The sequence below is a fragment of the Podarcis melisellensis genome (assembly GCF_964234715.1).
Source record: "Podarcis melisellensis genome assembly, chromosome: 7".
In the NCBI taxonomy this organism is placed as follows: Eukaryota; Metazoa; Chordata; class Lepidosauria; order Squamata; family Lacertidae; genus Podarcis; species Podarcis melisellensis.
In genome coordinates this window covers 67,540,777-67,560,895 of record NC_138539.1, presented here as the reverse complement: position 1 = coordinate 67,560,895, position 20,119 = coordinate 67,540,777, and the positions used below count along the sequence as shown (strand labels likewise).

Below are 20,119 nucleotides of genomic sequence, written 5' to 3'. Positions count from 1 at the left end.
TCAGCCATTGTGGACAAGCCTTCCCCTCTGTAATGGTTATATGGGGTTGCTCGTGCGTAAGTTGCCGCCACTCCTGGCTAGGTAGCCTGGTTAAACCTTTTCCTGGCTGGACAGCCCTTCACTTCGTGGCTGTTTCAGTCGCTAGCAGAATCCGTCAGTGGGCGTTTCTTGAACTTCTTCCAGCAAAGAAGCTCTTTGATGCCAAGTCTTCTTTCCCTGCACGGAAGTCTTCTGCGCAGGGTGGGTGTGGGTAGCAGAGGACCTGTGCTCTCCCCGCTGGTCTCCGGCGAAGAATCCTGGAGCTCCCTCGCCGATTCCCCCATCCGCCCCCCTTTATCCCTGGTGTTACGCTGATTTCCTTCCCCAGCCGATGAGTTCCCTCTCTCCCTGCTTGGCCCTTCTCCAGCATCGCTTGGGAACCCTGCCTCCACTTCTGGCTCCGATGTCAGTTCCCTGACACCCTCAAAATAAACCAAAATAAAATACAGGGATAGGGTGGAGCAGGGCAGCAGTGGGGGTGGTTGCACACCGTATGGGCATACTGGTGCAGCCAATCTGGTACAGTGGTACCTCGGGTTAAAAATTTAATTTGTTCTGGAGGTCCGTTCTTAACCTGAAACTGTTCTTTTTTTAAAAAAAAAATAATAATTTTTATTAGCAGGCCAATCACATCACATTATTCAAATCACATTGGTTCCAAATTATACAGCCAAATTTTAAATTTTTGGGGGTTTATCCATATATCAAGCTCCGCACGAGTCCAAAATTCCGGATAAGTCCAGACTTCACTTATTTTACTGCATTAATTAATCAGTTCTATCCAGTTCAGTCCAGATAGTTCTTTATTATTTTTCTTCATCTTGTTGTTATCGTACATCCCTTTCTTTGTGATCTCTGATGATTCTCACAAGCAGGCTGAAAGTTGGCTTCTCTGTGTGAGTTTAGCCCAGGACAGCCCTGTTCGACACCTCCGTAAACAAAATTAATCTTCATTGTCCTTTATTTTTCCAGGCTAGCCAAATAAATCAGATAGATCAGGGGCTCTGTCAGGTCAAACTTTCAATTCCGTACTCCATCTCTTTCCGACATTCCTGATTCTCCTCCCCCATTTCTCTTTTTCTCCGGCAGCCTGTCTTGGTGAGAAGCCATTTTTTAACTGTGTCATAAAAATTCCTCAGCATTCACCGATCTTATTTTCCACCTCCCACACAGCTCTTAAACTTCTGCTTATGATTCTTACAAAACGCAATGATCTTGTTTCTTTCTGAAGTGGAGGGTTATTAACCTGAAACTGTTCTTAACCTGAAGCACCACTTTAGCCAATGGGGCCTCCCGCTGCCGCCACACTGCCTCCACACAATTTCTGTTCTCATCCTGAAGCAAAGTTCTTAACCCGAGGTACTATTTCTGGGTCAGTGGAGTCTGTAACCTGAAGCATCTGTAACCCGAGGTACCACTGTACTCCTTGGTGCAGCCACACATCCCAAACCTCACCCTGACCTAGCCTTGCATAGTCCCAATAACTAGCTGGTCCTTTTGGAAGCCCCATCTCTTAATCCTAGGTGTATAGATGTCTAAGGTTTTGTGGTGATGGAAAGGCCCACTTTTGTCTTCATTACAATTTTGCACATTTTTATGTGTTCATTTATACAGTGGTACCTCAGTTTTTGAATGTAATCTGTTCTGGAAGACCATTTGAGTTCCAAAACTTTTGAAAACTGGAAACTCAAAACGGAAGCCAAATGGCATGTTCAACTTCCGAAAAGTGTTTGAAAACTGAAGCATTTACTTCCAGGTTTTGGAAACCAAAACATTTGTCAACAGAGACCTTCCCGCTGGAGTAGTACCTATTTATCTACTTGCACTTTTTGGCATGCTTTTGAATGGCTAGGTTGGCATGAGCTGGGACCGAGAAACGGGAGCTCACCCAATCACGGGGATTCGAACCCCCCGACCCTGTGATCGGTAAGCCCAAGAGGCTCAGTGGTTTAAGACCATGGCAAGCCTAATGTGACATGCAACATAACTTCCATCCAGGCTCCATAGACACAAATCTATCAATTAAACCAGAGATTTCCAAACTGTGCCCCCACACATGTGTTGGCTGCGTTGTGCAGGTATGTCATGCAAATGCTCCCCACGCTCCTCCAGGGGGCTGGAAAGGGGTTAATTTAACTTCCGGTTTGCTACTAAAGCTGAATTGCTATGTCACAAAATGATGCATGTCTTAAAAAGTGTGTCACCAGTATGAAAAGTTTGGAAAGCTCTGAGTTAAACAATCAGTTTTGTAAACTCTGAGTGAACAGGTTTGCGGTTATGAATATCTGGCCGCAGCTTTAAACCCTCATTCAGGTTATGACACCTGGAATCAGCTGTGTTTTGTGTTAACACAGTAGCATAATCAGGGAAGACCCTCATATAGAGCTTTTCCTTGCTTCCTGAGAGCTTCCTTATACACGCTTGATGCTATATTAAAAGCATTCTTTGTAGAGGAGTTAAAATATTCCCTCTCAATGCAGGTTTAAATTCAGCAGTTGTTCAAAGGTTATTTCTCCTTCAAGAAGAGATTACCTCTGTTGATTTTTGTGTGTGGAGGGGGGGTTAGAAATGTATTTATTTGTTCATTTGCAGCTGACGGAAGAGTGGATAAGAAGCAGCAATCAAAATAGCTATGCTTAGGAAGAGGCAATTGCCCTGAAACCACTTGGGCTTTGTGAGTGGCTCAATCAAACTCTTGAATAAGCTGCATGGAGCGTCTGCGTCTTCTTTCTTCCTGTTCCTCTACATCCAGGACTAAAAACGAATGCATGTTACCTTGGTGCTTCCCAAGAAAGTACCATTTTTTATTGCTGGGGATTATGCCTTGACTAGGGACGCAGGTGGTGCTGTGGGTTAAACCACAGAGCCTAGGACTTGCCGATCACAAGGTTGGCGGTTCGAATCCCCGCGACGGGGTGAGCTCCCGTTGCTCTGTCCCTGCTCCTGCCAACCTAGCAGTTTGAAAGCACGTCAAAGTGCAAGTAGATAAATAGGTACCACTCCGGTGGGAAAGTAAAAGGTGTTTCTGTGCACTGCTCTGGTTTGCCAGAAGCGGCTTAGTCATGCTGGCCACATGACCCAGAAGCTGTATGCCGGCTCCCTTGGCCAATAAAGTGAGATGAGCACCGCAACCCCAGAGTCGGTCACGACTGGACCTAATGGTCAGGGGTCCCTTTACCCTTTACCTTTACCTGTGCGTTGACTATGTCCCATGATCCCCACTGGGAACGAACACTCCCATGATCTACTGATCTATGGTGTGCTGTCACAGCTCGCCACAGATAAGGAAGGCACACATCTAGTTAACTTTTTATTGGCAAGCGAAACACTTACAGCTGCTTCCAGGGTGCTCTGGAGACTAGGGTTGCCATGTGTCCTCTTTTTCCAGGACATGTCCTCTTTTTCAGGGGTAAAATTTCTGCCCGGGTGGATTTTTAAAATTTGCTGAAATGTCTTTGCCTATGCTTTCTGGATGAGACATGACTGGTGGCAGAAGACTTGCTTTCCTCTTCTCTTCTCCTGCCCCGTCAACAATATATCACAATGTATCCCAACTTCTATAGCCTATATTGAGTAGTGCAAGTAGATAAATAGGTACCGCTCCTGCGGGAAGGTAAACGGCGTTTCTGTGCTGCTCTGGTTTGCCAGAGGTGGCTTAGCTGGCTCTCTCGGCCTATAGAGCGAGATGAGCGCCGCAACCCCAGAGTCGGTCACGACTGGACCTAATGGTCTGGGGTCCCTTTACCTTTACCTTTATTAAAATGAGAGCCGTCATAGCATCCTCTTTTTTGCTCTTCAAAATATGGCAGCCCTGGGATACACACACACACACTGGGATACTCTCTCTCTTTCTCTCTCTCTCTCTCTCTCTCTCTCTCTCTCTCTCTCTCTCTCTCTCTCACACACACACACACACACACACACACACACACACACACTTCTAGCCCTATGGCACAATTGCACCAACAATGGAGCTCCTCTCTATGTTCTTGGGGTTTCATAGCCTCCATGACAGCCATGGGACTGTCTCAAGTTGTCATTGGCCCCACTCCAGCTTTATCCACTGGAAAATCTCCCTGAATATCCAGGAATTCACGAGGTTCCATTACTCTGCAGGCATGGACCATAAACAAGTTCACAACTCTAGTAAGGGGTAAACAGTCACTATAGGCCCAAAGCTCTTCAGGATGTCGTCTGTCCATAATCACAGGGTCACACACCTCCATCTCTGGTTCATCCCTTTCGAGGCTTGGACCAGGCCCAAATTGACAATACATTAAAGAGTGTCTCATTCCCTACAGGGCGGATAGATCACTGGGATAATAAGGTTGTGTGTTTGAAGGTGCCTCATGCCCCCCAAATCCACTCTACTCAGAAGAGAGCATTCAGCAGAGCAGTCCCTGCATGACAGAACATCTTCTCTGTGGAAGTGCGGTTTTGATACCGACATTGTATGGATTTTGGCCTGTCATGAAAACATTCTTATTTCGCCAAGCATTTCCACGGCATTAATTTTATCTAGTCACTTTGATTACTCTGCCGTTTAATTTACGGTGCAAGCTATTCTGTGTTTTATTTTGCGGTAAATCAGTTAGATCTATGATTATGGGTGATTCACAAATATTTTAAATAAATAAACACATTACAGTTAATGAGTGGTGGGATCTGTGTAAGAGCACAACAGTCGCCTCCCCCCCTCCAATCTTATTTTGTGCACCAGACAGGCACATTTCCCCATGTCCTACAGGCTGTTAGGACATTCACCGCTGGTTTCCCTTTTAGGGCATCATCTTTTCCCTCTTTTAAAAATGTGTTTTAATACTTCGTGGGAAGTATTTATTGCATTGTATTGCACTCTTCAAGAGCCCCGAGCACTAATTGTACTTCATCGTGTTCTGCGAAAGGCCCCCCCAGGTCATCATTGTCAGCAAGTCTCATTCATCATCTGTGCCATAAACAGTACTGTTGGGTGAAGTGGATGAGGCTCAGCTCTCTTTGTCACTGATGAACTTTCCTCATGTTTCCAGTGCACATGCCCCACTGAGCAGCCTCTTCATCAGTGGAAACAGGAGCTGTGCCAAAAAACAAATCCATTCAATTTTGCTGTTATTGGGGGCCAGGTGTCCTTTTCTGGATGTCCTTATAAGTGTTCCAGGAAAACATTTCTGAGCGGAATTCAACGTTGCTTGCAGTGCAAGCATTTCAGCCTCCCAGACAGAATGATCTCAGCACTCCCCTCCCTGTACTGTTCTGGGGTTTCACCCGACACTAATTTCAGATGGGGGCATGTGGGGAAGGAGTAGTAAAAGCCCCATTGCACAAGCAGACATCTTTACACATGCCTTCTGCTGATGGGGCTCAAAGTGAATCCTTCTTTTTATTTCTTATTTTTTTCTTTCACCCATGGCTTACACGATATAGGTAGCTGTTTCCTCAAAGCATGGTGTTTTCAGACTTCGGGGAAATATTCAGAGGTACGCAAATGAAGGGGGCAGGTCCAGGAGCGACTGGTCGGGTGGCATGGATGGCGTTGCATTGCTGATCTGGCTTTGCAAGACTGATGTCAGGGACTGGACTGAGGGGGACAAGACTGAGGAGGAATGGTGGAGACTGCCCCCCAAACCTTCCAGAAAAGAAGATGGCAGTACTGAATTACAGCAGTGGTTTGAGGAAGCTCACAGCTCAGAGACAGGTGAATAGATGAGTTGGGAGGAGAGAAGGGTGAGAGAGAGGCAGAGCAGCCAGCTGACACGTTATCGCTGGAGAGCATTTCTGACCCCCCCTTCTCCCAGAACCTGGCGTGCATTGAAAGTGGAAGAGCAAAGGACACAGAGAAAATTAACCCTGATGGCCACCCTAAAGGGAAGTGCTGTTGCTAGGAAGGGAGGGGGGAGGAGCTCAGTTGGAGCAACGCCATTAATCTAAGAGGCGGCGTACATGAGCCTCTTGCTGTAATTTCTAATAAAGACTCAGTAAGAACTTCCTCGTCTACTTCCTTGGCTGTCTGCCGTGAGAGGGGAGAGGATCGGAATTCACTGAAGCCTGACAACTATGCATTGCAGCTGATTACGTAGAGGGAGGGCACAAGGAGAAGGGAACGACAGAGGAGAAGATGGTTGGACAGTGTTTTTGAAGCTACCAGCATGAGTTTGACCAAACTGTGGGAGGCAGTGGGAGACAGGAGTGCCTGGCATGCTCTGGTCCTTGGGGTCATGAATAGTCAGACATGACTAAACGACAACAACGAAGAGGGAGAGGGACAAAATACATGTTTAACCTCATACCAATGGGAATCCCAAGTCATTACTGGTGATCCTTTATACAGATCCTGCTATATTGCTTCCTGACCTATTTGTGTATGGTTATCAAAACCTGCTCTCCTGTTGTAGCCAGCCGTCACAAGTGGTCTAGCATAGCATAGAAAGAAGACACAATGAGGCAGCGAGTATTTTCATAATACTGGAGGGCAGCTCCTTCCAGCCTTGTTCCTCCAGCAACTTTTTATTATCTCCTTTGTTCTCCCAGCCGCATGGCCGTTTTCCAAAGTCTCCTGTTACCTCATCCGGTCAAGGCTTGACACTCCCCTCTCCTTGTAAGGTAATCAATGCCCAGAGGAATGTCGGGGGCACCCTGCAGTATTTACAAGCCTCTGCCTTGGCTTTATGACTCCCACACTCTCTATCTTTGACTCTGAATCGTCCACTCAGTCATTGGCAAGGACCCTGCAGAGGATGCATAATAAGACACAGATACAAGATAGGCTAGCATTGGAACTAGGTTTCTGGAGACAGTGGATCTCCAGATATCGGTGGGCTCCAATTCCCATCAGTCCCAGCCAACATGGCCAACAGTCAGGAATGATGATGATGATGATTTTTTATTGAATTTAAATTTCCAATACCCAGAGGTGTTAGGGCGGTTCACAGAATAAAACCAAAATATGAAACCAAAATACATAATCGAAATAAAAACAGCAACAACCCAATAGCCACATTTTAAAAGGGCATAGGATGTCGATCAAAGGCCTGGTTGAAAAGGAACATTTTTGCCTGGCTCCTAAAGGTGTATAATGAAGGCACCAGGCGAACTTCCCTGGGGAGAGCATTCCATAGACGGGGAGCCACTACAGAGAAGGCTCGTTCTCATGTTGCCACCCTCTGGACCTCTCGAGGAGGAGGCACACGAAGGAGGGCCTAACAAGATGATCTCAGGGACCGGGTAGGTTCATATGGGAAGAGGCGGTCCTTGAGGAATTGCAGTCCTGAGCCGTTTAAAGCTTTGTTGGTCAAAACCAGCACTTTGAATTGGGCCTGGAAACTAATTGGTAGCCAGTGCAGTCAGACCAGGATCAGTGTAAGATGCTCAAACTGTCTTGCTCCAGTGGAAGCTGCAGTCTAACAACTGGAGAGCTACATTGTCTTCACTCTAGCTAGGTAACACAAGGACATACATTTTAAACTGAAGGAGATAGGGATGAGAAGCACAGTTACCCAGCTAGAAGGGCAGGCTCTGCAGCAGGTGTCTGCAGGTGAATAGTTCTCTTCCAGTGATGACATTGCCCCAAGAAGGAGAAAGCTGCCATTGATACTGCTGCTCCCTCATACTCCTTGCAATGTTCCACTTGCATTCCATGAGCAAGAGACGATGCAAGGTTTCTGCTGCAGCAGCAGGCAAGGCTGCCAGGTGTGGGAGAAGAATGGAGCTCTCTAGCCTAGGGATGGCCAAATCTGTCATTTTCAGTTCTCCCCAGTTTCTCCTTCTTCCAGTCATTCACATCAGCCAGTGATTTTTTTAATAATAATAAAAAATCACCAGCATTTCCATGCACATTTTTGCTTGTTATTTTCATGGACTCTTGCACTTTTAAAACACACACTTTATCCCCATATATGCATTTGTGTACATATTATTTGGCTTACGTGGCATTGCAAATTTCAAATAAGTGCGAATTTTAAAGGATGGCTGCCTTGCGGCTCGCGTATTGTTTCAGAAAGCGCAAATTAGGGAGCTTCGCCTTGAGATGTGAAGCAAATTGAACCCAAAGTCGCAAGGAGCACACGGAAGCTTGGGTAAATGTGTTGCCTTGTTTAGAGTTGTGCCGTACAGCCCAGATAATAAAGGGGGAGGCCGAAGCATCAACATGACCCTCTCCACTTTCTAGCAAAACACTTGGAGCAATCTTTGCAGAAAGGTTAAATAACATCAGACAAATACTCTGTAATTTGGACTCAGCTGGTAACTTTGTCTGCTTCAGCTTACACTGCCTGGGCTGATAGCGTCCATATAATTTCTTCTGACAAAAAATTGCTACCCTTTGAGTTGATCCTTGTAACTGAAATCCATTTCCCCCACCTCAGCCCGTAACCACCACCACAACAAACCAGGCACAATACACTACTTTCCCAGGTGGGTAAGTTGTAATTTTAGTGCTGAGAGTGCACTGAGAGTCTCTTCTCGGGATAGCATACTTTTGTCTAAGTTGTATGAGCAGGGTACTCATAGGTTTCCCTCTTCCTGCCGAGCCACTTTTCAAAAAACTGGAAGTTGGAGTTCAGAAAAGTAATGTTCCATTTTGTGACCTTGTTGACACGTTGTGGTTGCAGGTGTGCAGTTCTTAAGTCTCCCTTAAATACAAAGCAGCACTGCAACTGTAGAATGGTAACCAATCACCTGCCATCACACTGAAAAGGGTGATGTTATTCCCGATTCCTCTTATATAAAAATGCAGATCATGCAGATGACAAAAACATAGGGTTTCTGGTCAGATGCTTTCAAGATGATCTTAACTCATAGGCTTTCGGTTGTCATTTTGTTTTTAAATTTGTGTGCATTTAAAAGCACCACCGTAGGCAAATGTTGGTTGCTACTGAAGGGGGAAGGAATGGGTTCTGTGCTGTCAGTCTGAAACTGGACCCCAAATCCTCATTTTTCCTTCTCCAAGGGAGCATTTCTAAAATGCATTAACTTGAGCTCTTGAGTCAATATATAAACAGAAACCCAGCTGTATAAACAAGTGCTCAAAGCCCTCTCCTTTATCAGTCCGTGACGGCAATGGATGACCTTGCCAGTTCCATGGAGCAGGGATGGCACGTCTGGGTCTTATCTTACATCCTGACCACAAAAAGATGCACAGATCCTGTCAGGTCTGACAAGAGACGTGGGAACGGTGCCAGGAGTGTTCTTAGAGTTGGTGACCTCCTGTCCCAAGATAAGAGTGTAGGAACAGGAACAACCTTTTATGGTCAAGAGTACCGGAACAGGAATATCTGTTTATGGTCATGGATGTCAGCTTGCGTGTATGAGCTGACGTGCTTGGATTCCTGGGGAAAGGGGGAGAGGGTGCCTGGAGGATATATATACTGCATGAAATTTCTCATTTCTTTGGACTTGCTGTGAACTGACCATGCAAGTGCCTTCTGCTATCCAGACAGCAGAATAAACTCTTTCTCTGAATCAACCTTGGTGTCATTTGACTCCTTCCTCCCTGTTCTGGGAGCAACACTCACCCTAGCATCGGTAAAGTCTAATAAGGCTACACTACTGCTCTCAGGAGAGATGCTTGGGGTTCTTCTTGGGTGTTTTCTGGCTGTTCTCTCATTTTGAATTTATTTTAATGTCTTCCACCTATGAGCATTTTATTTGTCACCAGGTGTCATGAGGGTATCAGCTGTAATAAATGGCAGTCCATAGAATTCACATGTAGAGGTCTATAATCCCAAATGGTGCTACCTAATCAAGGGGGGGAAAGCACTTTCTATGCAATGGTGTCACACATTCATGTAAAATGTCTGAATAGAACATCACGGCTCCATCACACTTAATGAACAACCACTGGTTGATTTGACTGTGCTGATCTTTAATCTTACACCTGAAAATTCATTCCTCCCTTGCTCTTTTTATCTGCACTGTCATGTGATACGAGATCGCATTTATTCCATTTATTTATAAATATATTTATTTATTTATAGTCTCCAGCAGGCCATGGGAAATGTGCAAACAACGACTGAATTTTGTACATTCTCTGGCCATCATGCATAATCCCCAACAGGCATCACAGAATGTGCATATCTCGGCTGAATTCCATACGTTTAATTTTGATGGGAGAAAGTGGAGTGGTAAACAGCAAGAGGTGCAAAAGATTATTCTAATAAGCTGTGCCGAGCTAAATCCCTGCAAGTTTCTAACTGAACAGTTCAGTAGCCAAGGCTAGCCAAGTTTGCAAACTGTGGCTTTTGAGCAAACAGCAAACAAGAACAGAATCTTTAATAGTTAAACAGATACAATTTCCTCCAAAGAACAATTTGAAACGTACAGGGATTTAGCTTGGTGCTGCTTATTAAAATCATATTTTGCAGCAGTGTGTTCTGTTCTGTTCTGTTCTCCCATAGCGTTGCTGTGGCCCGCTTTACACTTGCCAACTATTTATAGGACCATATTCCTGACCACACTCTTCAGGCAGACGCAAACCTTTGCATATCCACTCTAAATAAACAGGCAGGTTAGAGCCAAGTGAGTTGTGGAGCTGCATTTTGTCGGATGCTTCTGAGATGTGTTTTCTCTAAATGACCGTTAGTCCCTTGAGCATTGCAGCGCGAGGCAAGTCTTTTCCTCTTTGCTTGCATTTCTGGCTAAAGCATCCCTTTATCATTCCTTCCTGATATAGAATGCTTTCTTTCAGTTGTAAATATTGCATGAAGGCATGAAATATGAGGAGAGAGGCAAAGAGAAACCAAAGCCACCTCTGCAAACGCAAACCCGAAATGGAGTCTGCTTGTCTGACTTCCTTTATTATGGTCAGTGGAACACGGCCATCCTACACAGGTATCGATTATTTCTGCTCTTGAAGCTGGAGAGATCATAGCTGCTGGAAATGTATGTGCTGTGTAGCAGATCTTGGTTAATTCCAGGGTTTATAAGGTGCTCTATGTCATCATCATCGCCACCTGTCAGTTCTCCCCTGTTAAGTGCTGCAATCCCATCTAATGGTAGGGCCAGCCCTACCTCTGGCTTTACCTTTGCTTGTCGACCCTTGTCGACCTGAACTGGAGCCTGTTCTTTAGCCTGTGTCAGGGACTGGCTGGACATGAAGGAGTGGTGGGAGGTCCTAGCCAGAGAACCCCTTGTGGAAGCATCAGAAGAGGAAGGCTCAGACTCAGGAGAGTGGTGATGGGGGACTTAAGATAGGGCAGGAGATGAAGGGGTTGTCAGGATGGTTGGATGCTGAGCCACAACAGACTTGAGCGAGCGAGAGGTGCAATCTACACACATGTAAAGCATGCTGTGAGAATGTTTTTTTTTATTAAAAAACGTTTTGAAAAATACATTGCATTTGGCATAGCTCACCATCGCCATCTGGTGTCACATTAGTATATTTACAACACATTTAAACATTTTATTTGGAGTCCAGAGAGGAAAAAGAAGCAGCTGAGGAGGAGGTAGTGTCAGAGACTGGGCAGAGGAGGAATGGTGGAGACCTCCTCTCCATCCTGATCCTTCCAGGGAGGAGGAAGAGGAAGACAATGTAGATTTACAACTGGGGTTTGGGGGAGGTTGCAGCTCAGAGGCAGAGGAGGGGGAAAGTTGGGAAATCATGGGAGAGCCAGAGCAGCTGGCTGACATGTTGTTGCTAGAAAGCATTCCAGACCTACCATCTCCCAGAACCCGGCGAGCCTTAAAAGTAGGAGAGAAAAGACCTCAAAGACAGAGGGCAGGTAGTAGCACCCATAGAAGTAATGGATGAGCAAGTGGGGAGACGGAAGGTGGAAATTCACTCGGGACAAAGCCATTATCCAAGAGGCTGGGTTCTATAGCCTCTCTCTGTAAAGTTTGAAATAGAAAAGGAGTGTATGAAACTTTTCCTTGTCTTTATACTTTCCTGGGCAATGAGCCAGGATCCGCTGGCAACACCCTAACAGCAGAGAGCAATAGCCATTCCAATTACATACCTTCCAACCTTTCTTGAGAAAGGAAATGTGGTTGAATGAATCCGTCCCAAAATCGCCTCTAAAGTTGATTATTTAATGGGTACAGGGTTGCAAATGTGTATATATTGGCCTCAGCTTGATGGGTTACAAACTGGTAAACCAATCTAAAACTTTCCCCCAATAGTAAAAGTTAATATATCCCCAAATAAAACTATTCATCACCTGTTATGGAGATCCATCTTGACAGTGCTGAGATGCCGTCTGACTGTTAACTGCTTTTGTGTGTTTTTTTATAATAATTTTTATTGATTTACAACACAAACATACAATTTTATCCAATCTTTAACAAACAAATTCTCTCTTTTTGGACTTCCCTCAGCTTCTCTGTCAATCATCCATCTTTACATCTTAGTTACGCATTCCTTCTCATTAAAGCATATCCTCTTTGTGATATCACATATGACGTCAGAATGGCCAGTCATCACACATGACTGTCTCCATGCCAACAGCAATGGCCAGTAGACTTCTGCAGCCAAGTAACCATCAGCCTGACTACCCAGTTGCTTCCATCTCAACTATTAGATTTTTATTTATTTTTTGCTCTCATAGTCAAAGCCTGAGGAAGAGCTGTGCATAATCTGAAAACCTAAACAGTCTTGGCCCAGTATACCTGAAGGAGCGTCTCCACCTCCATCACTCAGCCCAGACGCTGAGGTCCAGCTCCAAGGGCCTTCTGGCGGTTCCCTCCCTACGAGAAGTGAAGTTACAGGGAACCAGGCAGAGGGCCTTCTTGGTAGTGGCACCCACCCTGTGGAATGCCCTCCCATCAGATGTCAAACAGATAAACTACTATTTGACTTTTAGAAGACATCTGAAGGTAGCCCTCTATAGGGAAGCCTTTTAATGTGTAATGTTTTATTATGTTTTTATATATGTTAGAGGCCACCCAGAGTGGCTGGAGCAACCCAGTCAAATGGGCGGGGTACAAATAATAAAATTTATTATTATTATTGTTGTTGTTGTTGTTGTTATTTGTTAGACTCTTGCTTAGGTAGGGCAGAAATGCATTGGCAGTGCACAAGTGATGCAGCAGCCTCCCATTGGGACATATCCGACTGCCTTTGAACTTTCCCAGGGCAATTGATTGGACCCAATGATGGTTCTGTAGACTGCATTTCCATTTTTGACAGATCTGCTGAACCTGCCACGGTTGCATCAAGAATGGTGGTTAAAGAGATCAGCTTCCCCTGAGTACTTGACAACAATGGCTTCCTGCTTCAAAGTGCCTAATATGAGGAATACATTGAATGGGTTTATACTGGGACAGCATGCTAAGCGTGTCAAGAAAATGCTGGTAAAATGAGCAATTCCTTACCCAATCGGCTTATGAACCTGAACTAGTCTCAGTTTAAATTGTGAACATGATGAGCTAGGAAAACACAATAATAATAATAATAATAATAATAATAATAATAATAATAATAATAATAATAATAATATTTATACCCAGCCCATCTGATTGGGCTTCCCCAGCCACTCTGGGCGGCTTCCAAAAAAAAATATTAAAATACTATAATACATCAAACATTGAAAGCTTCCCTAAACAGGGCTGCCTTCAGATGTCTTCTAAAAGTCTGGTAATTGTTGTTCTCTTTGACTTCTGGTGGGAGGGTGTTCCACAGGGAGGGTGCCACTACCAAGAAGGCCCTCTGCCTGGTTCCCTGTAACCACCAGAAGGGCCTCGGTGTTGGACCTCAGTGTCCGGGCAGAACGATGGGGTGGAGACGCTACTTCAGGCATACTGGGCCTTTGAGGCCATTTAGGGCTTTAAAGGTCAGCACCAACACTTTGAATTGTGTCCGGAAACGTACTGGGAGCCAATGTAGCTCTTTCAAGACCGGTGTTATATGGTCTCGGCGGCTGCTCCCATTCACCAGTCTGGCTGCCGCGTTCTGGATTAGTTGTAGTTCTGGATTAGTTGTATTAAGCCCATTAAAAAGAAAGAAAACCACAGCGGCAACTGGGGGACCACCAGTGGTTACTTGAGAATGTTTAGGGGGATTTTAACCACTCCCAAAAAAACTTCCTGATTAAAATAACACAAAATGCTGGAGTCTCAGGGATTTCTTTGAAGTTTCTGCCACCTACGAAAGTGGCAAACTACTTTTGAGTTTAAATTGAAAATTGAAGATGAAAACTGCAATGCCTGTGACTGCAACAGGAGCTTCTAAGGATCACCTTCCAGCTATATGCCTGGTTTCCCCGCATGAAGAATACAGCTTCATTAGATTTCAACTACAGAGAAGAATTGCAGCAGTTGAATTTTAACTGAGAGGTTGTTTCCGTCATCCTGCCACTTGGTTTCTGAAAGATACAAAAATGTAATGATGCCCGCTCCCTTGGAATTTAAGCCTCTTTCCCGTTTATCTGAAACGGGTGCCTCGCCCTTTCTCATGGAAACTGGTGAAATGGAAAGTGCTTGTTTGCCGGATCGTGCCCCTGGTTCACAAAACAAACAAACAAATTAACAGGGCCATCCAATACAATAGACTATTCAGAAGTAAAGCATTAAATGGTACATACTGTTTTACATACGTTTTTATTGTACTGTGAAATTACTTTGAGATGCTTCATAGGAAGCGATTTGTAAATCAAATGCAGAATAGCAATGAATAATAATATAAGCTGATGATGATGATAAGAATTAATAACAACTAGGGCTGCCATACATCTGGATTTTCACAGACATTACTAGGATTTCAAAGGCAGAATTGACATCTGGGGGGACTTTTTGGTGTTTTTGTGGGGGGGACCCTCAACAACTTTGGGGTTTGTCTAAAGAAAGCTCAACAACTTTTGGAGGTGTCCTGGTTTTAACTTTTAGAAATATGACAACCCTATAGTAACTGGACATCCTCTCAGATAAGTATGCACAGGATTGGAGCCTAAATCAGAATACAGTGGTACCTCGGGTTACATACGCTTCAGGTTACATACGCTTCAGGTTACAGACTCCGCTAACCCAGAAATAGTGCTTCAGGTTAAGAGCTTTGCTTCAGGATGAGAACAGAAATCATGCTACGGCAGCAGCAGGAGGCCCCATTAGCTAAAGTGGTGCTTCAGGTTAAGAACATTTTCAGGTTAAGAACGGACCTCCAGAATGAATTAAGTACTTAACCCGAGGTACCACTCTAGTTGTTGTCAGTTCAAGAGAGCTGAAGAACCACTGGGGCAGAATTACAGAAACCAGCAAGGGGGATTGTATTAAGCAAATGTATTTGTAAAACTGGGTTGTTTTAAGCCAGCCCGTGTGCCAGACATGTGCAACCTGAATTAAATATATAGTGACTGCTTTTCTCAGAATCGATAATTGCTAGTGAGACTGCATGCTACTATGTTTTATTTCACAGACATACACCCCCACCCCGCGTACAAGGAAAAAAAAGGTTCTTAACAGCTTTCCTGAAGGCTATGCTTCAGCCACCTGCTGTTAAAGTTGTTGCCTTTATCTTAGGAAATTTCTTCTTGCGCAACATTAAAACAGACAAGCAGGCAGTCGGCGCACTTGGGGCTAGAATTTGTAGATATTTGAAAGGCAGATTTCCTGATGAAGGCTATAACTTTCTGCAAACATCCTTACAGCAAATGGAAATGTGGGGGAATCTTGCAGCCTATCTCTTTGGAAAGGGTCTCTTCCCTACCCACCAGCTTCTTGTCTGAAATCAGAACTGTCTGCTTTGGAGGCAAACCCAGTTGATATTGTTCTTTTGATAGACTAGTGCCTTGGCTGGTGGCCACATGACTAGGATAAGAAGGGAGAAAGAGGGAGAAAGAAGGGAAGGAGGAGAAGTTGTCTTTTACTGAGGTGCTGGGAAAACAGTTATCTCTGTCATTTGCATTTAAATATGATCCCTCGGAATCCATCTCACCTGCATCAAACAATCTTCGATGAAGGCAGAGTGTGTGTTTATCCAGACACCAGAGATGGCAGTAGGCAATGGAGAGGCAAAAGGCAATACAGAATTACCGTATTTTTCGCTCTATAAGACGCACCAGACCACAAGACGCATCTTGTTTTTGGAGGAGGAACACAAGAAAAAAAATATTCTGAATCTCAGAAGCCAGAACAGCAAGAGGGATTGCTGCGCAGTGAAAGCAGCAATCCCTCTTGCTGTTCTGGCTTCCGGGATAGCTGCGCAGCCTGCATTCGCTCCATAAGACACATACACATTTCCCCTTACTTTTTAGGAGGGAAAAAGTGAGTCTTATAGAGCAAAAAATGCAGTAATAGCTGGATCTGTCTTTGCCACACATAGTCTATCCTGCATCCTCTAACTTAGCTTCTGCCCTCAGGTGCAGTGGCAGATTTTGTCTAAATCCTCACCGTACATTGCAAGCAGTATCATATTCCTTGAACAGTCATAGTTCCCCCCACCCAAAGAATCCTGGGAACTGTAGTTTGCTAAAGCTTCTGGTGGTTGTTTGGAGACATCTATTCCCTCTTGAAACTAAGAACAAGACCCAGATAGCCCTACCACTCTAATGCCCCCCTCTTTTTTGCTGCAAGCAAACATTTTGGTTTAGTGAGGTGAGAGGGCATTTCTACCCATCTGATTTTTTTCAGATGCTCTTGTTGGTAAAAACCCCTCAAGGGTTTGCAATGCATTTCGCAGGAAACTTTCAACAAATCTATTTAAAAACATTTCTATACTACTCAATATTTAAAAGTCTCTAAGTGGTACACCGAAATACAGCATAAAAACAATGTTTTTGTGGCAAGGGGGCAAGGCTTTACATATTGGAAGCAAGATGCTAGACTGGTTGGACCTGGGTTGCTGTAGCAAGGTTCTTTTTTAATGTTCTTAAGACAGGCTCTGAAATAGAGTAAAAACTATGTGACTGCTAGGAATCACAAATGAAGAGGGTGCTGTTGCAGACAGATCCTGCTTTTAGGCCAGTGTGGTGTAGTGGTTAAGAGTGGTGGACTCGCAATCTGGTGAACCGGGTTTGCGTCTCCGCTCCTCCACATGCAGCTGCTGGGAGACCTTGGGCCAGTCACACTTCTTTGAAGTATCTCAGCCCCACTCACTTCACAGAGTGTTTGCTGTGGGGGAGGAAGGGAAAGGAGAATGTTAGCCACTTTGAGACTCCTTAGGGTAGTGATAAAACAGGATATCAAATCCAAACTCCTCCTCCTCCTCCTCCTCCTCCTCCTCTTCTTCTTCTTCCTCTTCCCATGGGAATTTGATTGGCTACTTTGAGAACAGGTTGCTGGAGTAGATGCAGACCCTCCAAGTGTCCCTGTTTTCCAGGGACAGCCCCAGATTTACAGAAGCCACCCCATTTTCTGAGTTGATCCAAGAATGTCCCACTTTTCCTTAGGACATCCCTATTTTCATTGGAGAAATGTTGGAGGGCATGCATTCGCCTAACCCAGCAGGCTGTTCTTTGGTTCTTATATCTGTGGCCAAGGGAGCAGGTGGCGCTGTGGTTTAAACCACTGAGCCTCTTGGGCTTGCAGATTGGAATGTCAGCGGGTCAAATCCCCATGACGGGGTGAGCTCCCATTGCTCTTTCCCAGCTCCTGCCAACCTAGCAGTTCAAAAGCACACCAGTGCAAGTAGATAAATAGGTACTGTTCTGGTGGGAAGGTAAACGGCGTTTCCGTGCACTCTGACACTCGTCACAGTGTTCCGTTGCACCAGAAGTGATTTAGTCCTGCTGGCCACATGACCCGGAAAGCTGTCTGTGGACAAATGCCTGCTGCCTCGGCCTGAAAAGCAAGATAAGCGCTGCAACCCCATAGTCGCCATTGACTGGACTTAACCATTCAGGGGTCCTTTGCCTTTTTTACCTTTTATATCTGAGCATAACCCCTCCTGACCTCTGCATAAATGCATTATGAACAAACAATGTGGAGACTTAAACCCAGTTATGAAGGGTCAAAATAGTGAACTTCCAATGTGTTACCTCCAATTTTTGGACTGATTGGGTAGCTCATTTGCTTGCTGCTCCCGTGCCTTCCTTCCAAGGCAATCCTGCATGGCCAAAATACATTTTTACACTGAATACAAAATGTGAGTTTACATTCTTTCTCTTCTCTTTGTGCTGGGACATGTGCCAGCACTAGCAAACCCCCAGGTTATCCATGCCTGTTTACCTTTGCCACGAGTTCAAATATTGCTCTGCTAACGACCCTCAATTTTGTGTTTCACAAGACCTCCTCAGTTGCCATTGAAATGACTTACACAGGCAGAAAGAGAATGGCATCTATTACCATGCTACAGACGTTGCAAAAACCGGACTATTTTTGGAGTAGAAGGCTTAAGGGGAAACAAAAACATGCAGTTACAAGTCCAAATTGATTTTTTAAATAAATATATATATATAATGCATCCCAAGTATGGTTCCTAAGAAGAATGTGAATTGAGGCTGACAGATTGTAGACCAGCATGCAGTTTGATTTAATTTCAAGTGGCCAAGATGATCTGAAGCATCCCTTGTTTACAAAACAAAAGAGAAAAACAGGGGAAGATGCTTGCAGATTGCCCTTGACGTCAAGCCACTGGGTGTGCTTGGGTTACTGTCAATACCACATCCACACAGACTCAGGGGATACCTTCTCTGAGGAAGAGGCATATGACCCACAGAGAACCCCCAGTATAACTGAGAACCTAGAAGCCCCAGAAAGTGGCCTGAAGTGCTTTGGTTCATGGATGCTTCCCTCAACCCAGAAAAGTACATCCTGAGTCCTAACTTGATCTCCAGTTTTCCTCCTTTGCCACCTGGGTCTCATGTGGGGAGATGATAGCAACACTTCTCAGATGGCCAGAGTTAGGGCAGATCTACACTCATGGTTTTTAACGTTAAGGAGGGGTTTTCATAACGTATTTGGACATGTCGTCCAACTTTTAATGTTATTAGAATGTGACACCAGCAACTGGCAGTAGGAAAACAGCGCTGGGATGGGGTGTGGCCAGAGGAGGTTTAACCGTGGCATAGTTGGGCAGGACCTCCCCTCTCGCCCTTTTTGCCAGATCTCCTGGCCCACCTGCCCTCTTTTCATGCTGTGCTGTAATATGACATTGCTATGGACAACTGTTGGCCACCATATTAGTTAGTTAGTTTGATTTATTACGGCCATTGGCCCATATCGAAAACAATACATCAAAATTTATCCATAAACAATACAATTTAAACAGTTCCAAGTTAAAACACCCATATAAAACCAATTTTACTTCAATTAAGTAAACACTATACACAATAAGCTCCCTCTATGTCAACCGCAATTCAAATCCCTCAGATTTTGGGGGATATGCGTCTTAGTTCTGGCACTTATTGATGGTTCTTAAGTTTGGCTAAGCTGTCAGAGTCATACAGTGATCCATTTCTCCTCTTATGAAATAAGACATTAATCAGGTATCTAGCGACTGCAAGGGATCTACTTGAGTCTTCGTTGTTTAATAAGTATATTATTTGGGCTTCCTGAGGTCTGTCAGCAATTCTCGATAAATATGGGGCCAGAAACTTGGACCGTGAAGCCGAATGTAAAGGACAACAGAAGATTATATGATATAACGATTCTATATATGATATAACAACTGTTGGCCACCATATTGTTGGGGCCAGGTAGGATTTTTTTTCCCACTTGGCAAATTGGCACCAGCCATTTGGTTTTCACCTACCTGGTAGCAATCGTCACAACTTTGTGAGGTTAGGCATTGGGTAAGCCTTTGTTTGGATGGAGGGGAGGTTGTAGCTCTCGCCTGCTCCTCCTCAATAAGGGTATCCTGTTAAAGGGATCCAGGGGTGTAGATTCTGACCAATTCCCAGATGTGGGCTAGGGCCATGTCACACAATGGGCCCCCCTCAGGGGGAGGGCTATTTGATGTAAGTCATGGGGCTCCCCCTATTGGTGGTTCACCATGAGATGGACTCCCTGCAGACGGGCTGGAGTTGTGATACAGCCTGGCTTCACCCAATGCCTAAGCCAAACTACTCACATCTGTAACCAATAAAGTTGTGGCCTGTTTGAACCCATAAACCCATGCCCGTGTAATTATTGTCCATGAGGGAACTGTGGGTAACGCAGCCTTGGCACGCAAGTGGCAGGGCTGCACATGTATTGGTGACTTTGCCACTCTATAAGGCCTGGC

At 44.8% G+C, this 20,119-nt stretch overlaps 1 long non-coding RNA gene across 1 annotated transcript; it reads right to left on the bottom strand.

Moving 5' to 3' along the window:
• Positions 1-4,848: 4,848 nt before the first annotated feature.
• LOC309373829 lies at positions 4,849-12,242 on the bottom strand. The gene is made up of 2 exons (XR_014170204.1): positions 12,186-12,242; positions 4,849-5,111 (listed from the first exon to the last, which is right to left on the bottom strand). It is a non-coding gene; the product is annotated as an uncharacterized lncRNA (long non-coding RNA).
• Between the last annotated feature and the right edge of the window lie 7,877 nt (positions 12,243-20,119).